The 23,239-nt window shown below is 40.8% G+C and overlaps 1 long non-coding RNA gene across 1 annotated transcript in view; it reads left to right on the forward strand.

Annotated features, from left to right (window-relative positions):
- Positions 1-23,239, forward strand: part of LOC110341058 — a 75,030-nt gene that overhangs the window by 21,808 nt on the left and 29,983 nt on the right. The window contains exon 2 of the long non-coding RNA XR_002382941.2: positions 20,293-20,394. This is a non-coding gene — a long non-coding RNA (uncharacterized LOC110341058). The remainder of the gene's footprint in view (positions 1-20,292; positions 20,395-23,239) is intronic.

Raw genomic sequence — 23,239 nt, forward strand, 5'->3', positions numbered from 1 at the left:
TCTCCCTTCTTCACCTGATCTGATCAGCGATGGCCTTAACAGGGTTGTTTCAGAGGTGCGTTCGTGAAGGTATTGAACATTAAGTTTTCACGTTAGCTGCAGAGTAGCCATGATCTACTTCTTTTTTCAATAATAAAGAGTGTCAGGGTTTGGAATTTAGGTGGTTTTAAATCTGAGCTTTCTTACCTCTTTGTGTGGTTATGAACCAAATGATGTAATGTTTCTGAAGTTCAGGTTGCCACTGGATAAAGTGCAAAGAGTCATAACTTTTTGTTGTTGTTGTTGAGACAATAGGAGTTAGTAATATTTAAACATAGAACAGTGTTTGGAGTCCAGTGAAGGCTTTGTAATTTCAATCACCATTACTATAGCTATTAGCTTGTTACCCTAAGGAAAGTGCTTGGGGGAGTAGTGGGTTTCAAGAAGGTAGACAAGATACTCAACAGATGTTTCTCATGGTAGTTTAAATCTGAAGGCTCTAGAGCGAAGTTGCACAATGTAAGCCTACAAAAGCATATTTCATGAAAAGACCAATTTTCTATAAGCCACCTGTATTCATTATTGCCACAACAAATTATAGTAATCTTCACTGTTAATGGGGGATATGTTTTAAGACCCTGTGCACACCTAAAATTCTGGAGAGCCCAGGCCCTATCATATTTATTTTCCTACTCATATCCAGCAATGAGGAGATTTAACTTATAAATTAAGACCCACAGTGATTAATAACAATACATAGTAATAAAATAGAAAAATTAGAGCAGTATGCTGCAATAAAATTATTTGCAACTTAATTGGTAGACTTTTAATTATTATTTTTAATTATGCTTACATGTAGAGATCTGTGTATATGAAAGTATATGTGTATGCTAGTGGCCATGGAGGCCAGAGGCATCAGATGTCCCAGATCTGGAATTAGAGGCAGTTGTGAGCTGCCTAATGTGATTCTGGGAACTCAGTTTGGGGCCTCTGCAAAAGTAGTACATGCTTTTAACCACTGAGTCCTCTCTCCAATCCTGATTTGGTAAATTTTTAAAGGACATTTTTATTTATTTTGTGTGACAGTGGCAGTGGGGGCTACACATTCCTTGATGTTTCTGTGCAAGCCAGTGGGTAACTTAAGGGAGTTGACTCTGCCCTTCTACTATGTGGGTCTCAGGAATTGAACTAGGTTGTCAGACTTTTGTGGCAAGCCCCTTTACTGCTGAGGCAGCTTTCCATTCTCTATTTTTATTCATTTATTCCTCTGTGTTTTGGAGAGAAATAGTAGTAGTAGTAGTAGTAGTAGTAGTAGTAGTAGTAGTAGTAGTAGTAGGTCACATCATCCAAGTAAGTGATGAATATGGCCTGCCAGCCTGGGTACCAATATGGAATGGATGTGACAGTTGATGGATAAAGAAGCTATGTCATAGTATTGCATACATTCAAATAGCCCAAAATATGACAGCTTGATGCTACCTCAATTCACTGCTCACCTAGGCATTGTGTTACCTTAAATCACTTATAGGAAGAATGGAAACAATGCACTAAAACACACTGAGATGCAGAACATAGTCACACATGTTTTGTTACATATATAATTATGTTTTGTTTTAGTATCATTTATTGTTAATCAGTTTTTGTAATAAAAGAGTTAATCTTTATTCTCAGTGATGCGCGCACGTGCGCATGTGTGTGTGTATGTGTGTGTGTGTGTGTAAATAACTAGTATCTGCTATGGTCCTCAGCTTTAGGTATGTACAGGGACATGTCTTCTGGGACATATCTCTGTGGTATATTAGAACTACTATAATTGTATAAGACTAGAGGGGGGAGAGAGAAACATGGAAAAGGGAGCCTGCCCAGCTTCTTAAGAGATAATGTCAACATGAGTGATGCATTCTCTCTCATCTGACATTCCTAGCTCTAATTTTTAAGAGTATAAGTACAGGAGGAACTTGAAGCTGAGAGGCTTTTTGGACTTTCCTAAGATCACAGAAATGGCAGGAGACAGATCTCCTTCAAGATCATGAGGAGTTTGTCCAAAAGGCCTCTGCCCTTTGTCAATATTGTCTCTGCTTCCTCCCCTTCCACACCAGCTTGTCTCATTCTTTCTCTCTCTGTTACGTTCTGGACTGGCTGCTTATGCCAAATACCTCTACTTTTCCTACCACATAAACTTCCTATTGCTGAATTGAAGCTCATCCTAGGCTCAGTGGATTCAAAACACAAGATTTTATCATTTAGCAGCTGCTGTGGTTCTGGTCTTGGGGTGCCTTTTCTGGGTCATGGTTACCCAGGGTCTCTCAGGACAGCAGGAACAGCTGTCATCAGAAGAATGATTATGCCTGAGGAAATTTTTATTTTGAGATATGATCTCACATAGCCCAGGCTGGCCTCAAACTAGCTATATAGACACGGATGACCTTGAGTAATCACAACACTATGCCTGACTTCCATCCCATTGGCATGGCTGGCTCGTGTGGCTGCCTCCAGGATAGCTGTATTACTCAGTGGTTATCCTGTGCATAACATGCGTATCTATACCACACACACACACATGTATATCTATACTACACACACACACACACACACACACACACACACACACACACACAGAGCAACTTTCTACTTTGGTCTTACAAAAAATACACTTGTTTGATACATACACTCTTATTCTGTTTTATTCTAGAAAACAACTTAACCAAGACCTTAGTCTCACTGTTAGAACTTCTCAGGACTCTACCCAGATCCATCTTTATGACACCCTAAGCTGTGTGGACCAGAGCTTTTTCCATGTGTGCATGATCAGCTGAGAGATGGAAAGTGAGAAAGGGTCAGGGTGATGGGGAACGTCCTTCTGTATATATGTTTCTCTCATTGGTTGATGAATAAAACACTGTTGGCCAGTAAGGCAGGAAGATAGATGGGACTAGGAAATGAGGAGAATTCTGGGAAATGTAGGCAGATGGAGTGCCATGAGGGGCCAGGGAAGATAAGGCCATGTAGAAATACTTAGATTAATAGAAATGCGTTAATAATTAAGACAGAACTAGCCAATAAGAAGCCCTAGTCATTGGCCAAAAACTTTATAACTAATATAGTGTCTGTGTGTTTATTTGGGACTCAAGGGTGACGGACTGGTGGGAAGGACCCTCAACAACAGCAGGGTTTTCATCTCTTCAGAGCCAGGGTAAGCTTAGGCTGAAACAGAGTATCTGTTCATGTCGAAGAGGTAAGGAGTAGATGAATGATGGAGACTGTACAAGAAGAATGTGTTGGAACCCAGTGTGCTTGCTAGTTATTTTTTATAATGTGACAGAAGTTAGATTTATTTGGGAAGAGGGAATCACAATTAAGATTGGGCTGTAGGTAAGCCTGTATGACATTTTCTTGACTAATAATTTCTATGTGAGGTCCCACTCCATTGTGGGTAGTACCAACCCTTGGTAGGTGGTTTTGGGTTGCATAAGAAAGTAGGCTGAGCAAGTCATGGGGAACAAGCCAAGTAAGCAGCATTCCTTCATGGCCTTTTCTTCAGTTCCTACCTCCAGGTTCCAGACTTGAGTTCCTGCCATGACATCTTTCAATGATATGGAACTATAAACTGCAAAAAAAAAACCCTTTCATTTACACAGTGCCTATGGTCATGATGGTTTTATCACAGCAACAGAAACCCTATCTAAGATACACTGCAAGAATGTGAATGGAGCTGGCTTGTGGTGGCACACACCTTTAATCCCAGAACTTGGGAGGCAGAGGCAGGTGGATCTCTATGAGTTCAAGGTCAGCCTGCTGTACAGAGTGAGTTCCAGGACAAACAGGGCTATTACATGAAAAAAACCTGTCTCGAAAAACCAAAAAAAGAAAGAATGTGAATGGAAACAAGACGACTTTCATCTTTATTTCCTAGGTATGCATTGTGTGTTGTTCTTAATACTAAAGAAATAGTTAGAGGGGCTCAAACTAATTAGGGGTTTCCTAATTTTCTTATTTTGAAGAATGGTAGTGATTGTGGTTTAGGGCTGTCTGGAGGCTCCAGACAATTACTGTAGAAGAAGCATCCATGTCCATGTATTGTACCTCACCACCCCAAAGCAAAACTTCCACTTTTAGGTCACGAGTGAAGCACTGGAGTTACAGCTTGTACCTTGATGAATAGTAAGAAGACCAAGAGAAGAGGCAGGAGATCTCCCATAAGCTACTGTCCCCAATTTCTGCGTGTGTCTTATCACCATTCCTTCCTGTAAAGAAGGAAGGAATGGTAGATTCAGGTGATCAGCTGAATACACATTCATGGTTCAGACACAGGGAACACAGGATGCACAAATAGAAGCTCTGCCAAAGCTATGCCAGGGGAAATAAGAAAAGTAATTCTCCATTTCAGACCATGTACAGTACATTGGTACTGTGCTAGAGATGATGTCATTAAACAGCCCCAGGAGCATCCGAAATAAGAAGTGATTATAGATAAAGCAACTGGGACTCTGGGATGTTCTGTAACTCAGTGGAGATAATGTAATTAGTAACCAAGTCAGTGTTTCCAGGAACTGCTGACTTATCTTGAGAAGTTACAGGAGACAAGATCACTTTGTGCTATAACCTGCTTGAGTTTCCATTGTACTACTCTCCTGTGGTAGAATTCCTGCAGATGAACATGGAGTCTGGTGTTTCCTAACTCCTGTGGCATTACTAAGCCCTAAAGATACAATAAGTACCTAAAAGTTTTTGAGAAGGAGTTAGGTGATAAATTATCTAACATGATTAGCATAACTTCCTTTGAGAGCCTGTGATGTGTGAGATGTTTTTGTCGAAGCTCTGTTTTGATCGTCAGTCACTATCACCTCACAGTTCTGTTCCTTTCCCTTGGACACCCATTTTGCTATCTCAGATCAAGAACTTATACGTATCCTCTCAAACCTGACATTTTTTTCATACAAACTAAATGATTGTGAATTTTGTACTGTGAAAAGAAAAGCACAGCTCTTCCTAACCCACTTATTTCTTACCAATACAATTAAGCTCAGTAATGAATGACGAAGGTTTCAACTAAAGTATCTTACTCATAGAGTGGCTGATGAGAAATCTGGAAGTCCAGCCAGGCTAAGCATAATACCATGTGCTTTAAGGAATATGGGGACAAAAGGGGAAATTTCCTTAAACCTGTGAACAAAACAAATCACACCTAGGAAACTTAACTCTGGATCAAATGCTCAAAGTCTGGATCACGCACTTGACGTCACTGTCATCCTGACCACATTCCTAGTGCTGAGTTAAGGAGATATGTTCCTGCTAACTCATCTAGCTCTTTCTCATTCTTTTCCTGAAAGGAGATCCAAATCTTGTTCTGTTAACATGCCTCTGAGCTTCTAAATGGCAGAGTGTAGAACATTCCACCTTCCCTAGCCAATGGTCATTGTATAGCTGTTACACTAGGATTACAGTGGTCACTCAAATACTCCTGTAACTTATGCAAGCAAATGCATTAGTTAGCTCTTTGTTTCTGTGATAAGATGCCTGAGTCATGCTACTTAAGAAGAATAAACGGTGTGTGTATGTCTCATTGTTTGTAGGATCAAGACCCCGGTAGCAGCTCAGTTCTGGTGACAGCATTCAGAGCTGATTCACACCAAGTTCTCAGGGCCATGGAGGAAGAGCAGAAGCATCTTAAGGATTGAACAATCACTCTTAATACAGGAAGTTAGAGAAAGCTGGGTGGGACCAGGATAAGGTTTTAATAGTAATCCTGCCTGCCACCATAACTACTAAGGATTTGTATGAGAACACCTTAACCCCTACCTGGGAGTGATATCCCTGATTTAACTTCAGCAGCTTCTCCTGCTTCCCTCCTCCCAACACTGACTGTTACCCTGGGGACCAAATCTGCTGTAATAATCTGTGCAAAGGGGAACATTCAACATTCAAACCATAGTAGTGAGTGAACAGATAGCAGATTCTCTAGTTATGTCTGAGATCTGAGGATCTAACTAGGACCATAACTGTGACTTCCACCTCATTATTTTTCTTGCTCTTTCATACCTGGTCTCTTTATCTATTGGCTTCACTAAATAATCACCAATTCCTGTGACCTTCTTGCCATCCCTTTTCCTACTGGCTTTATAGCACCAGTTAAGGTTGGCTTGACCTTGTGGCCATTTTCCTCCTAGTTCTAGCTACGCTAGCAGTTGCCTCTCTCCTTATTTGACTTCATTTCTACTATCCCATCAATGTATCTTGTCTACTGAACATGTCTATGTAATTCCTTTCCTGTAAAGAATTAATTTACTTATTTTATCTCCATTTTTCTCTCTGTAGGTTACTCCTAACTTGATCCCCCGCCCCATCTTTGCTGTTTTCACCTCATAGTTCAATTACACACAGCATCTGGAAGTCTTGTGAATAAGTATTAGGTTGGAAGCTGTAGGGTGAAATTTGGTGCTCCGCCATTAGCCATGTGGCATATTAGAGGCGCATACAGATGAGGTAATAAAAGGGCGGTTTACCGCACCGCTAATTACACCCACTTTACACATGACCATGACTAAAGACATATACGGACACAGGCGGTGAACTACGTCACTAGCCAGGCCTACTTTTGGGCATGGCTAGGGGCATATATGGAGGAAGGTATAAAAGGCTGTTAGCAGAATGTCTCGCTCTCTTTCTAGCTTCCAGTTTGGCGGCAGAAAAATACTCGGCTCATCTGGGTTGCTTGTTTTTCTCTTGTGAGTAAATTATACAATAAATACTTACTTATACTTTCAGTAAGTGTGCTGTTTATTGTTGCAGCAACAGGAAGCCACTAACACACATGAACTTACACTCAGCCACAGGTGTGCTCATATACCTCCATTAATGCCCATATTAACAAGTTGTATGAGAACACCTTAACGCTACCCAAGGGTGGTGCCCTCCGCTTTCCAACACTGATTGGTCATTCCGGGGCCAAATCTGTAACACATGGTCTGGGGGAATATTCAACATTCAAGCTATAGTAGTGAGGCTGGTCCACAAATTCTTCTATCCACACCCTCATGAGCAACTCTACCTTCATGGCTTTCTAACTTTTGAGCCTCCATCAAAATATCCTACAAAAACAACCATCAAGGGGGCTTTGATATATCCATTCAATTTCTTAAAGTCAACTTCTCTCAAGATACCAATGGGGTCTCTTTTTGTGGAGTCCTCTCAAGAAAATCTCTTGTAATATATCTATTTTTCACTTTAAAAGAGTTTTAGTCATGTAGAAGAGTGAAATAACATACAGGATTCCTATAACACATGATTCAGCTTTCCTTAACACTAACACATACCACCCCATCACACAATTACAAAAGTGAAGGTCAATGTCAGCCTGACTCCACTGAGTACAGATTCATTTATATTTCAGTAATCTTGTTAATGTCCCTTTTCAGTCACAGAACTATGCAGCATTTGATTGCCATATAACTCCTTAGTCTCCTCCAGTTTGTGACAGAGATGAAGAATGACTTGGCAACTCTATCTTTCCCTTTATAATTAATACGTGTTTTGGGAGAACAACATTGAGACTATGTACATATAAGACTTTCCCCCAACTTATCACTCATTAATTTTAGCATTTATCAGCCATTTCTTTCACCACAATTGTTATAGTTGTGGATGGCATTTTCGTGGTAGCCTTGTACTTTCTTTCCCCCTCTAATGCTTAGTGAATGTTCCCATAATATATGGACTTAAAAGTGTGAGAGGTGTTGTGATTAGTTTCCTGAACACTTACTATGTGCTAGGATTGCACTAAGCATCTGAGTGGTCACTGGGTCATTTCATGGCCAAGGTAGACTCTTTGAAGTAAATTCAATTACTCCCATTTTATAAATTAGCAAAGAGAGATCTGGAGGGGCCAAACAACCTGTTGCCTATAACCAGTGGAATGCAGACAAAATCCTACCCAAGCATGGATCATTCTGAAACCTGGTGTCTTGATGCCTACAAAGTACTGAGTCACACTTTGTCAAACACCTGTTAACATCAGAAATCAGAGAGCTGCATGCATGCAGATGTGTTCCTATAGCTTTGTACATGCACATCTGTGTTTGCAGCATCTCTCAGGTCTAACTAGTTTCTTCAAGCTCTAATATTCTATCATGCTAGACTCCTCAAAATACTTCAGCAATTCCCCTTAAATATAGGATAAGTTCTGAAATTCTTTTTTTTATGAGACAAGGTTTCTCTGTATTGTTTTGGAGGCTGTCGGTCCAGCCTGGCCTCGAACTCACAGAGATCCGCTTGCCTCTGCCTCCTGAGTGCTGGGATTAAAGGCGTGTGCTACCACCGCCTGGCCAGTTCTGAAATTCTTAACTTGGGCCAAAAGCATACAACACCTGACCCCACAATGACCTTTCATCTCTCTCCTTTACCAGTTGCTCACTCCAATCAAGTTTCTCCTTACAATGACCTATATGCTCATTGTGCTTTCTCTCTCTTCCCTGGCTTTCTGGTTCATTTAATTTGGAATCTTCTTTCTCATCACTTCCTCAAGCTCCTGTTCTTGTGAAGTGGGAATTTCATTAGTTCTGTCTTTAGTTCACCTTCAGAATCTGGCTCAATCCCACTTCCATCGCTAAAATCCACATTAAGGCTGCCATCTTTTCATTCGTGGAGTACTCCCCCTGGTTTTACATGCTCGCATTCTTCTTGCCCATCATCTGAACAGTGGTTGGGATGCTATTCCTCTGAAGATACAACTTTCTGTGGGATGCTGAAATGGCTCCTTTTTTCATCCTGGTCTACACCAACAAGCATACAAAGGCTAGAAAGGTCTGACTGCTTCTTCACCACCACCCCTGACTGCATCTCTCTCTAATCTATTTATTCCTTGTTCTACTCCAACTACACTGACCTCACTGTTGCTGATAGAATGTTGTAGGCACAGTGTGCCACAGGACTTTTTCCTGGCTGGCCTCTTCCTAGACTTCAAACATGCACATATCTCTTTCCCTCTCATTCTCCTTCAGTGTTTACTCAAAGGCCAGCATCTCAGTGAGCCTCCTAGGAATGCTGTACCATTTCTAGTCTCTGCTGTTCTACACTATCTTCTGTTTCCAAAGTATCTCCTATATTTTAACAAGTCCTACACTTATTTTTTATATTTGTAGTTTATTACCTATCTGAAATATCAGTGCTTTGAATACAGATTGAATATACACTCTCAAATATTCAAGGGTTGGGGGCTTAATTCTTGATGATGTATGAAGCAGGACCTAACTTGAGGTCATTGAACCCTTTCCTTCTCTGTACCATCTTGTCCTGTCATGCAATGTTTCTCAGTCTCACACACACACTATAGGGACATCTGCTAAGGGCCACTCCCTAGAGCTGAGCTGATGGGTTATCAAGCCCTTGAACTTTCAGAACTGTGAGCTAAATAATTTTTATTACCCGGCTTTTGGCATTTTGTTATAGCAATAGAAAGAATAGCACAGCAGTGGGAGAATAGGGGTTCCTGTCTGTTTTGGTCACCAGTGAATCTGGTACACAGAAGGTCCTCTGGAAGCTAATGGAAAATCATTTGAATTTCTTGTTCAAAATGATCTGTAGTTCCTGGTTCACCCTGTGAAATAGACAATGCCTGAAACCTTCCTTCATCATGCTTATTAATGTTTTCCTTATCACTGGGACCAAGTACCCACAAGAAGCAACTTAAGGGAGGGTCAGTTTATTTGGGCCATGTTGTATCTACTGTCAAAAAGCAGAGAAGGTGGATGTCAAACCTCAGGGTCCAGCACGGGTCACCCACTTCTTCCAAAGAAGCTACACCTCTTAAAGGTGCATTAGACTTCTCCAGCAGCAGCACCTCCTGAGGTCCAAGTTCTTAAACACATGAATCAATGAAAGCTGACATGTTGAATTCCAGACAGGAATTAAAGTCTTCACAGAAGCAAGCAAATTGCAGCCATGGAGAACAGTGGGTTTGTGGAAACACTACCTAAAGTACCAAGACAGCACACCTGGAGTTCAGCCCTAGATTTCCCAGCAACTCCAGCCAAAATGCTGTCATTTCTCAGTTTTGTTTGGATTTTTATGAAAGCAAATTTTAAAATGTCAATAGTTAGTGTCTTACACTAATTATCTTTTCTCAGCCTTTTTCCACATGGGGTTAAAGAGGTTTTATCACATGGTATACATAACTCTACAACTCTAAGATCCAAATAGCTGAAGGATAGTTGAAGAAAACGAGATAGAAAAAAAGCTAGTCCCATCTGCCAGGAAGTCCTGTTTGATTTTAGTAGCAGACCACACAATGAGCTCTGATCTTCAAGAGCCAAGGTCAAAAGTACAATGAAGTTGGTTGCAAGGGTTACAATGTGTGTAAGATAAAAGACTTCAGATGGTGAAATTCCAGAGGAGATGGACTGTCTTATTGTTTGCTCATTTCTGCAACTTTATCTATTTACAGGAAAGAGTAAATACATGAATTAAAAAATAGTATGTGTTGATAACCAATTACTCCTGTTGTGGCCACAGAAAGTTGTCTATACTTTTGTTCTCTTTTAAAATTTAAAATTTGATTTTAATGTTATTTTTTAAAATGTATATCAGTGTTTTGCCCTCATGTATGTGTGTTTATGTACCACAAATGCACCTGGTACCCTCAGAGGCCAGAAGAGACTGTAGGATCCCCTGGACTTGAAATTACACATAGATGTGAGCCCCAAGGGAATGCTGGGAATTGAATGTGGATGCTCTAGAAGAGCATCAAATGCTAAGCCATCTCTCCAGCTTCTTAATCTTCTTAACACTTGGGTATTTATATACATTTATTTATATGTACATGCATATATACACACTTAAATATATATGCACATTTGTATAGATACATATATAGATATATGTTATTTGTATATGAATACACTTCTAAATATGTATATGTTTGCATATATCTTTGCATACAGCATATCTATGTATCTTTTTATCTACTTATATTTGGAACAAACACACACATATATCACCATGCTCTGCTGACATTATAAATGTACAAATACTTGTTAAAGCTATTTTGGCTTTCTAGTAAAAAACAAAACACCAAACAACACTCAAATTTTCAATCAGTTTTGTTCTGTGCAAACAAAATGCGATTTATAAAGCAACCTATGTTTTCTATGATGAAGTCTTTTACACAGTGGATGTTTATAAACATATAGAGGCTGAAAGATTAACTTTATTTGTGTGTCTGTCTTGCAAATAACTCAATTGTGGCTGAAGACTGGTTGTATCCTGAATGGTAACTTCTTACTGGTCCGAGTTTGTATCTTTTTTGGTCCTTTAATCCCATCAGCTCCTGGTCTCTTGATCAAGACTTCCTCACACTTAGGAAGCTATCTTCTCTATCTCGATCATCCTCATCCTAGAGTTCATTGTTAGACTTTGATAGTTATACTCTACCCACAATTTCTCCACCCATTCATATAATTCCCTTTATTTTTTAGGACTTTTGACCATCGATTCTGCCACTTAGTTCTCCTCTGATAAACTTGCCATATCCTATTTTCACTGAACCCCGGGTCTCCAAAGTTGATCAATAACATTCCTCCTTTGAACAGACCCTAGATTCCTCTCTCCTCACTTGGCATCCTCACCTCTTGTAATATATGCAATCCAAACTTTTTATGCTCTATACTTCATTACTAGCAAGGAATTGTGTTTATACAACATATTCATGGGGCATGTAACAATGCTTGATTGGTTCCACCTTGATATTTAAAGCCACCAAGACCACATGAGATTCAGTGTAGCTTGGTGAAGCTTATATTTCCTTAAGTTTCTTTCTTACCTGTGCAAGCAACTCTCTCAAACTTATGGAAGTTGTTTACTTTCTCTCCCCTCCCTTTTCCCTTTCCATCTTCCCTTCTTGTTCTGAGGATTGGACCCAGGGCTCTGTGTATATTTTGAAAACATTCAACAACATCCCAACCCTGTTACAAACTTATGACAGTTTAATTCTGTGGCTGAAGAGGATGCTCCCATTTTCTTACTCATTCCTCATATGTGGGAGCTCTTTTTATCTTCTTAGTCTTCTAGTCTCATCATTTCTTTAATGAATTCATTCCTTTCTCATTTACTCAATAAATCACTTTACTACCAGCATTGACCCTGTTTCCTCCCATACAAATCCTCTCCTTTGCCCATCTATCCTCTCCTTCATCCACCCATCCTTTTCTTTGTCTGTCAGTCCTCTCCTTCCAAGCTCTCTGTAACAGCTTCTAAACAGTAAATACAGCTTTTCCTCTTTGAAAACTGTCTTGAGGTCTTGTTTTCCACTCTATCACTGCCCTGCCTCTCTCTGCCCATTTGTACAAAAATGCTCATTGGAATAGCTAACCTATCTTCTCTCCTTTCTAAGGACTGTTCTGTCCTAAGTTTTGCCAATCATGACTAAGTGTCACTCTCCCATTCTCTAGACTTAATTTACATAGACTATTCCAAGTCATCAGCATATTTGTTTTGTGCAAACTCTGTGCTCAGTCCTTGTCTTACTCTGACACTGAGCAGCATCAAGCAAATACCTGGCATTTGTTTGCCTGTACTCAGCTCTTGGTGGCTGCCACTGCTTCCTTCTCTTCCTCCTCCTCCTCTTCTTCTTCTTCCTCCTCCTCCTCCTCCTCCTCCTCTTCCTCTTCCTCTTCCTCTTCCTCTTCTTTTTCTTCTTCTTCTTCTTCTTCTTCTTCTTCTTCTTCTTCTTCTTCTTCTTCTTCTTCTTCTTCTTCTTCTTCTTCTTCTTCTTCTTCTTCTTCTTCTCCTCCTCATAATAAAGCCCTCTGCATACCTTGAATCTTACCAGTACTGTGATACAAGTATTGTCTCTTTGCCAATGATTTCCAAAGTTATATTCCACCATGGACCTCTTTCCTGAACTCCAGTCTCAAACAGCTATCCAGCCACCTTACCTGAAGAGTTATATTTTGTTCTATCTCATGACCTAAACAAAACAATCATGTTCGGTTCTTACCAACCACAGTGAATTTCATATCTATTTATTTAAAAGATATAGCATTGAGATATTCTTGATTCTTCATTGAAAACACTGCATTCATCTGTAAGAGCAGTTTGAGCTAACTTGAAAGTATAACATGGATCTTGTCACTTAGTGTTTTATCACATGTACCATAGCCTAAAACAGTGATTTTTAGCCCTGATTTGCAACCACTTGGATGTTGAATTATCCTTTCAGAGGGGTCACCTAAGACCACTGGAAAACATACACTATAATTCATAACAGTAGCAAAATTACAGTTATGAAGTAGCAATGAAAATAGTTTTATGATTGGGGGTCACCACAGCATGAGGAACTGTGTTAAGGGGTGGCAACATTATGAAGATTGAGAACCACTGATCTAAAATATCATCACTGTGTGTCTTGATTATTGAGGCAGTGACCTTCTCACAATCAATTCTCCAATGTGGGCTTCAAAACGTAATTATCACATTGTATTTCCTCCTCAGTCAAAACCCTTAATTATCCTCCTATCACACTCAGAATTAAACACCAACCCCCTGTCACTGCTTCCCAGAATGCTTTCTGCTCTCTGTCTCATCTGTAACTCTGCCTTTCACTCAGTTCCCTTCACACTTTGGGCCTGTGGTGCACCTTGCCAATGACAGGTCACTCTTGCTCTGAGGCCTTTGTACTCGCTCTTCTAACACCTAAAAAGTCTTTCTCTAGTCTGTGTTCACATGATATGCCCACTCCTTTCATTCACCTTTCTAAATCGCTTCTTCTTTAGAGAGATCTAATGTGCTTTCTGGGCCCTTACCATTCATTCTTCTGTCCTGCTTACCATCCGATTCATTCACTGTAGAATGAATCCAGTAGAGCAGTCCATGGCATGATGGAGCTCTAAGCAATTATTGAAATATGGATTTGTAGGAGACATAGGACAGATGGAGTGCATCTAGGCATGAGTGAGACCACTGTTGCTCCCAGGGAGCTCATGGTCTTGTGTAGTCATGCCTGAAATGTGCCCCTGCCCAGGGCCAGTAGCTCAGCATCATTTGGAGCTTAGAAGGATAAGCTTTCAGGCCTCACCTAACTTAGCTACCATTAGGGTGGGAACAACAGCCTGTGTTAGAACAAGCCCTACTGGCAGGTCTGATACATGTGGGAGTCTGAGCCTCATAGTTCTAGTAGGACAGTCAGACCTCAGATAAGTAGTTTCAGTACCCTGAAACTCCATGTCATCAACAAATGCTAGGGATTCTTGGTAAAGGCAAGTCTTTTGAGCAAACAAATCCTCCAAACCTGTGTGACCTTTTCCATTTTCTGATATTCTTTACTACTCGTTTTTCATTTGCTTGCTTGTCTGTTTTCAGACGGGGTTTTTATGTAGCTGAGGCTGACCTGAAACTTGCTTGCTATCTAGGCTGGATAGCTGAGGTTGGCCTTGAACTCATGATCCTCCAGCTTCTACATCTCAAGTGCTGGGGTTACAAATGTGCATGCCATCATCTTTGGCCATCGCTATTCTAAAGTAAGTGAAGTTATACTCTGAACAGAAGGGGAAAACAAAAAACAAAACAGTAGGTCCAGGGCCAACGGAGCCAATCCCAGTTTAACCAGTTTTCTAAATCCAGTTGAACGAGGCTGTAACTTTCTGGAGGCTGGCCCAAGTTGCCTGCTGTTGAAACTACTGAGTCTCAAGACATATGGGAACAACAGGCCCAGTGTTGCCTGGTGAAAGCCAGCAGAAGCCTAGACAATATAAGCCACTCATACTACAAGGATTTACAGAGTCCAGTGAAAACCTCAGTGGAAAGTTAACATTGGTCCAAGAACAGGCCAGGCAGATTTTGGCCCCACTCTGTCTGTGCTGACCATGTGCAAGCAGCTTGGCCTGAGGTTTCTGGCTGCTAATAAGAGCTTCTGTCAAGCAGGATTTTAGCCAACACCAGGGGGTTGTTTTGCTACTGCCTGGTCAAATGCTGGTTGGCCTGCCCAGGTCTTTGATTTCAGCTTCGATAAGAGAAGACCTCCTGGACAGTCCTACCTTGTATCTATCTACTGAGCAGGGTCCTGTGTGAGTTTAATTGTTCCAAATACCACCAGGGTGCTATCAGTGGATAAATCAACAGGAAGCTCTTAGAAAATTAGGTAGACCTTAATCTTATTTTAGGACTTGGAGTCATTGCAAGAAAAGTTTTTAAAAAGGCAAAAAAGGAGGAGTGTGTGGAAATGAGAAAACAGGATGGGTAGGAAAGAGAAGAAAAGGGGAAGAAAGAGAGGTGTGGAGAGGGAGGGAAATAGAGAAAATGAGAGGAAAGAAGGGAAGGGGAGCAGTGAGTTCAGTCAGGATTTATTGCAGTGAAATTATTGGCTATTTCAAATCTTCCAGGGTAGGCAGAAGCCCATATGAAAACAGTTAAATGCTATTCAAAGAGAATCCAATATGTTAAGAACATGATAGGGGAGACTGAATGGAAAATTCTGTAATTGCTGTGTTCATATTTCATGGTAAAATATATTCAAGATTAACTGTATTCTAATAGAATAGTACATTGATCCAAAGCAATTGGGGGCAGCCGGGTTGGGTGGGAGGAAGATAGCATGTTCACAGAATTCCCTGCTCTGCATGGCGAGCTTTGAATTTCTTCTTTCATAGCACTGAGCTACCAGTCCTCAAGTCAGCATCTTCAGGAAAGGAAGCTGATGTTTCTGTTTAGGTGAGGTGTGCTGGCCACCCTGGGAGCTGGGAGGGTCTAAGCAGTCCCCTAAGGCCCTCCAGTGGCTTTCACAGCCATCCACTGAGTTTGGAAAACAGTCAGTTTTTCTGGAAATATATGCAACATTAAACCACAGGCCTAGTTTTAGGTATGTTGTAAACATTCTCGCAGTGAGGGTAAAAATAGTCCCCTTTGATTCACTGCCTGACAGTTCTTGCTCTTAAGATTGGCTAAGGGGAGCAAAGGAGCTGGGGATGGAAAGGATGGGGGTGGGGGCAAGGAAGAAGGAAGAGCAGTGGGGGTGAGGGGAGAAGAGAGATGGGGAAGGGGCAGGCAGAAGTTGGGGAAGGAGAGGAGAAAGGTGATCATCTGGGAGAGAGGAGAAGGGGGAGGGGAGGAGGAAAAGGAGGGTGAAGACTAGGATGGACAGGAGGAGGAGTCTTGTCAGTTGTGGTCCTCTGTCTTGCAGGGAAGGAGTTTTAGGCAAACAAGGAACCTGAAATACCTTGGACTGTTCGATCCACTAAGAAGTTCAGATCTCCAGGGTAAAGTTCCTGGCAGGAACCTCTGAGAACAAAGACGCCTGGGTTGTATGACGATAACTAAAGCTGGCAGAGCCACTGGCTGCCTGCCTGCCTTGTTTTCTGACCTCACAATTTCAGCTGGATTTTGGGTTGGTGTAACTATGAGCATGAGACAGGAAATAAAGTCTCAGCAGACAACCAGAGTGCATTTCCTAGCAGGGTGAGTTAGCCTGGCCTTCCTGGGAGGAGATAAGGGATTTTCCAGGCTTTCCCAATTCTCAGTGTATCTTACATTTGGGGACAGAGTCATAACTGGAGCCCATTGATCTGTGGCAGAGAAGCAAACCTGAAGAAGGAATGTCTGTGGCATTTAGAATCTACATACAGAAGAGAAAGATATTTACAAGAAATACTACTAATTTGGTTAGTAGTTTAATGTCAAACTTTTCTGTTGAGCTATTTACATTTTTATTTTTCTGCCCTCTACTATATTTCACCACATATTTATTAGTTTGACATTTATTTTTTTTAAAGCAGCACTTTTAACTGAATTTTGAAAATGTAATAAAGAATAGCATAGTGGAGAAATTGCTTACCTTGCAAGTACAAGGACACAAGTTCAATTCCCAGAACCCAGGTAAACATTCCAGGCACTGCAGTGCCCTTTGGTAATCATGGCAAAGTTAGGAGAATTCCCAAGGAGACTAGCTAGTCTAGAATGGGTGGGTGACTTCCAGGCCAAAGACCTTGCTTCAAAGCAGGTGGACAGCTTTCCTGAGGATGACACCAATGGTTGTCTTCTGATTGTTTCCCCATGCACACATATCAATTAAAAATATAAACACCTGTTTATTTTTATAGAATTTTTCCTTATATCTCTATTTCCCTGAATAGTGAGTATCTTTGAAAGAGTTTTGCTCCTGGGTCTGCAGACTCATAATTTGAACCCATCTTCTTTGTTTTACATTAATGACATCAATCCAGGAATTTCATAGGTCTTTAGAAAATTCCTGGTTTTCTGCTTCAATTAGGCTCATTGGATGATGTGGGATGTCCTTCTGTACGCTGCGGATACGTAAGATGGGTGGCTTTTATTGGTTTTTAAATAAAGCTGACCTGGCCAAGCAGAATAGAGCCAGGTGGGAGAACCAAACAAAGATATGGAGAGAAAGTTGCTGGGAAAGCAAGATGTGAGGTACCAAGCCATGAGCCATCGTGAAAATATAAAATAGTAGAAATGGGTTAATTTAATTGTGAGAACTAGTCAGTAATATGTGTGAGCCATTGGCCAAACAATTGTAATTCATGTTAAGCCAATTACGATTGGTTATTTGGGAACTGGTGGGCAGGACAAGAAACCTCCAATTACAACTGGACATAAATCTAAGTTTCATACTTTGTTAACTGCTCAACTTAGAATTTTTTTGAAATTTGGTTTCTCTTTTGTAAATTAATTATGTCTACTATAGGGTTGCTATTGTGATGAAATGTATTGATTGAAGTTAAATTTGAAAATTGTAAAAATAATTAGAATAATTCCCATCACAGTGCCAAGAATCTTGTAAATACCACAGACATGTTAGACTGGGTTATTCATTCAGTAATTCAATTTTGGTTCATTGACTATTCAGTATTACCTTCCGTTTGACTTTGCAGTCTCTTTTGCCTGGATATTACTTGTCTCTTTGCTTAATTAAGCCAAACCTTGCAGGTCTGAACTCAAGTGTCATTTCCTGTTGGAGTTTCCCTTGTGCCTCTAGAACAGACGAGCTTCTCAATGTGGCGAGTTCATTTCTTAATTATATTTATCAGAGTTTGTAATTATGCCCTTGGCTTTTGTTATTTGATGACCCTCCCTTATGGACCATGTACCTTATAAGAGCCTAAGGGTAAAGAGAAATAGGCTGCCTTTTGCTCACCATAATATTCTCGGTGACTCTTCTCAGTACACTCATGAAATAGCGGCTGCCTGAACCAATAGATAAACATGCCATCATTGTTCTAAGCATTAGGAAGTCAAAGATCAACATTACTTGTTGTATGGGGCTTAGAAAAAAAAAAGGTTGAAATCTGGTCTAGAATGAACTTCTGCACAGGTCAGAGATAGGGTAAGCCCTACTTAAAGTGATGACAATCCAGAGACTCACACAGCCTGTTGTCCTAATTATTGGCTCTGGTAGCTGCCAAGCAATTGAGAGCATGGTCCCAACCCAGTAAAAATCTGCCTAGTGCAGCAGGGTAATGAGCCTTACTCCCTTAAGTAAATTGTGCTTGGGAACCCTGCTTGTCTCCTTTTATTCCCTGAATAATATATGAACAGTACTTCTGTAAAACTTTGTCTTTTCCTGCCACATAATTTTGCATACACTCATCAACTCAGACATGTAAGCATACAACATGTAATTGTTTTCTAGGGTTTGGGCTAGTCTGCTGTTCTGGACATAAGATGTCACACCTTCAAATCAAATTTTGGTTGGTATTGTCACACGTGCAATCCAACTACATAAGATGTAGGGAAATGGGGGCTGAATCACTGCTCCCCCACAACTTGTGTCTATTTGCATTTCCTTTTGAACATAAGAACAGTAGCTTATAGTGATAAACACCTTCCACATTCACTTTGTAAGGAGAGTAGCTACTTAGTAAGTGGCTACAAGTGGTCGGGCGTTGGTGGCACACGCCTTTAATCTCAGCACTCGGAGTCAGAGGCAGGCAGATCTCTGTGAGTTCAAGGCCAGCCTGAGCTAGAGACAGAGTGCCCGCATAGGATCCAAAGCTACACAGAGAAACCCTGTCTTGAAAAAACAAACAAGCAAAAAACAAAAACAAATAAGTGGCTACAGGCAATAACAAACAGAAAATGGCAGGTGTGGACCCCATGTGTCACTGTGGCTGTGCTGTTCCCTTCACTTAGGCTCTAATCAGCACATCTCCCAGTTTCCTGCTCTACTGAAAGCTGAATTCTTCCAGTTGAAGCCAGAACTCATGCTTTTTATTACTTCTCTTCCTTTCATAGGCAATGCACCCCCTTCCTGGGTTTCCCAGGGAAAGTTGGAAACCTTCCCAGGAATGGACAGATGCTCTGAGACCTGGCTTTTCTAAGGATAATAAGAGATTTCACTCCCAGTCTTCTGTCTATACTGATTCTTAATTCATAGAAAACTGGCCTCTGATTTGCTTAAACAACGAACAGATTTGTAATTCCACATAATCAGACACACCAAGCTATGCTGACCTTCAGGGATACTTAGTTGAGCATTGAAATGATAAACCCCTGAAGAATGCACATGAGTCACATGACCACTGTGATCTAAAAGTGCTTGTTGATTAGCTTGCAGCTGAATTTCTGAACCAATCACTGGAATGGAAGAATTGATTTATGTAAATGACTTATTCTAGTGGCTCCTGGTCCTCTGTGAAATTAGCATTAAATAAATTTATAGTTGTTTCAGTTATTTGGGAATGATGAAGAGGCCCTTCATATCTTAAAAATTACAAACAATTCTGTAATGTCATCTTACGTTTTGATCCGAAGTACTTTAAAAACAGCTTTACCAAGATGTAATTTACAAAGTACAGAACTGATGTATTTAAAGAACACAATCCAATACATCTTTAGACTGTGTAATTGGTACTACCACAGCTTTAGAATATTTTCATGAACATTTCTCTGTTGCCCTCCTGAAAAACAAGCAAATAAGCATTGAATTACTTTAACTGTCTACCTCTTTACCCCAGAGAACTACCAAGCCCTCTGCTTTCTGTTCATAGGTTTGCTTATTCTGAATATCTGATATAAGAGGAATGAAATACTGTGTGACCTTTGGTGACTGGTTTCTGTTACTTTGAATGATATTTGCAAACTTCCCCTGTGTTGTACAGTTCAGCAGTACCCATTCTTTTATCCCAAATGATACTTCACTGTTTATATAAACAATATTTTAATTATTTTAAAGTTAATTGGTGTATGTGATTGTTATGTGTATATGTTATTGTGGTTGTATATGCATGTGTGTAAATATGCAGAAGCCAGAGGTCCATATCATATATATATTTTTTTTTGATAAAGTTCTATCTTCTTTGTTTGAAACAGAGTCACTCTCTAGAACGTCAAGCTCAACTATTGAACTAGAATGACCAGTCTTCAGGCAGCCCATTCCTCTTGGATCTTTCTGTCTCTGTCTCTCATCTACAGGTATATATCATTGCACTTGGGTACTAGAAATTCAAATTCAGGTATTCATGAAAGCATGGCAAACATTTTACCTACTGAGCCAACCTCTCAGTCCTCTAGATAGAAAATATTTTTAATTCATTCATCAGCTGATGAACATCTGGACTGCTTCTACTTTTTGGCTACCCTGATTTTTGCTTTCAATACTGGTGTGCACATTTTACATGAATATACATTTGCATCTCTCTTGAACACACATATCCAGGAGTACTACTGACCAATCAGATGGTAACTTTAAATATAGGAGGTACTGCTGGATTGTGTTCCAAAGTAATTATACAATTGTCATTCTTCCCTGATTTGCAGATGGAAAGATAGCTGATTATATTCTGTGACCATGATTTTCGTAAACACACAAAGCATTGTTTGCAAGTTACTGCTACTCACTGCTCTTTCCAAGGATGCAGCCAAACAAAGGGGAGACTGTATTCTTGTTTGCAACATTACCAGGAACTGTTTGCTATTTCAGAAAAAAAAAATCTAAGCATACTATTAGTTGCTATCTAAGTTATGGACAAAGCACAACTGTGTCAGACTATGTCTGTATTCTTGACCAGGGAGAGCTTAGTTTCTCAGTGGTCAGCATGTCTCCCAAGCCAATGTTTAGTGTCTGGGGAAAATTACCACTGGCATCTAGCAGGTAGAGTCCTGGACTAGATTCACATCTAATCCTAGTGGGAACAGTGTTTAGGACTGGCACCCATTCATAGTTCTCCAGTTCAAAATGCACATTGTTCCCATTCATAGACAGAAATATATTACATACATATATTATGCACTTGAGGGGAGCTGTGCCTGGACATTTTGTGGCTAAAAATCAGGTAATCTTGTTAGATACAACTGACGGTTTTCCTTTGTATAACTGGAATTACGGATCATACACCATATGTAGATTATTTTATCTCTGAATTTTATCCCTACATAATACCAGGAGAGGCAACAAGAAAAAGTCACTAAAATGACAGCAAATTCATTGGACTCCTTGGGTTTGATGCTCAGTGCTTGAGTAAGATCAACTTCCTTCAAGATAAATGGGCCCTCTGGGGACAAGAATAGACACCTGAGTGATCTGGAACTCTCTAGGGAAGGAGGAAGAGGGGATGCTCCACAGTCACTGGTGATGATCAACCTTTCAAATAATTTCCAAGATGTTCATTTACAACCCTGTAATTTTCTCTTCCCTCTCCTTTAATAGTCTTCCCTCTCCTTCCCTTCTTTTCTTTCCTCTCCTCTCTCTGATATTTTTGTAGAGTTCATTATTTGCAGCAAAAAGCACTCACAAGTAAAACCAAGGAAAGCAATAACTGCAATGGCAGAAAACAGCCCTGCATCGTCTCAAACACAACAGCTGTTCCTGATTCCTTTGAAGCCCATTTTGCTCATTGCCTCTTATCAGCAGATGTTGCTGCTGGCTTTGCCCATCTTAGACCATGACACTGCTTGGAGAAAATAGATGGTATACCACCTGCATGTGACAGAGCTGTCATGGGTTGGGTCAGAGCTGAACACATTTCTGGCGTCTGGGAAATCAGTGCTCTGAACCTTTCCTGTGCTCAGAGTGGAGCAACACATTTTTTTCACTGATCTGCGAATAAGGCCCTATCCTAGAGATGTCCCATTCACCTTCTCTCTGCAGAGTCCATACTTCTGCATACATACAGATTCCTAGTGGACTAGAAAGATGGTTGAATTGGTAAAGTGCTTATCTTACAAGTATGTGAACCTCAGTTTGACCATCAGACTCCTTGTTATAAAAGCGAGGCGGGATGGCACATGCTTGTAATTTCAGAACCGGGCAGGCAGAGACAAGTGTATCCCTAGGGATACCCTGGCTAGCCAGGCTAGCCTATTGGCAAGCTCTAGGTCTGTGAAAGACCCTGTCAAAAATAAAAAGGTAGCTAGCACTTGAGGAACATGGATGGTACTCTTAGGAGTTTGGTGGCTGCCTGAGAACCAACATTTTAAAAATACCCCCCCCCATTTTCCACTTCACTTTTCACAATTCTCTTTAGGCTTAATGGTTCCGGTATTTTTTCCCCCGACTGAGGCAAGAGCTGGGGAAGTAAACACTGTCAGTATATCCTGCTGCAGTGAGCTTGCTCAGATCCGTGTGTCAGCTCAGCTCTCTGACTGCTTACAGAGGGCTAGAAAGTTGGCTCTTCTGGGGCTGGCTGACATTCCCCTGCAATGGAATTTCCTTTGCTGCACAACTTAATGGCCAGCGGCATGCTGTGCACAGATTTTGTTTTTACTCAGTAAGTTTTCCTTGAACTGGACTTGATCGAGTCACAGTTAGGAATGGAGCCTGAAGGCGCTGCCAACACATCAGCTGCAAAGCAGACATCCTGAAGGGTTTACAGTGCAGAAAAAAATTCTCACTGTGGCCTGTGAAAGGGTACGGTGCTATTGATTATGCTGGCAGCATGGTGAAATATGTTTCTTGGGCCCTGGCAGAGGAGGTAATCTTGATAAAAACTAGGGTTGGAAGAGGTGATGGATGTATTTAGATTATGTTGCTAACTCCCAATGGGCTCCAGTCTCTGTGTTTCCAAAAGACTTTGCCATAGAGGAGAAAACACATTAGAAGGAGAAATCACTGAAGCAGAGAAGGTTTGGCTTCTCCACGCCTAACACCAAAGGCATTTTTGAACTAGAAAGAAAGCAGGTCTCATCTCAAGGATATGAGAAGCTGACATGTTGTGGAGAACAGTCACTTCAGCTGAGGTGGCTGGTGGGTGGGGAGAGATGACCCAGATTCAAGACTGAATCAGAGGGAGGCTGAAAGGCGATACATCTTTGGTGCAGA

The sequence above is a fragment of the Mesocricetus auratus genome, unplaced genomic scaffold, assembly GCF_017639785.1.
Source record: "Mesocricetus auratus isolate SY011 unplaced genomic scaffold, BCM_Maur_2.0 Super-Scaffold_100676, whole genome shotgun sequence".
NCBI classification, from domain to species: domain Eukaryota; kingdom Metazoa; phylum Chordata; class Mammalia; order Rodentia; family Cricetidae; genus Mesocricetus; species Mesocricetus auratus.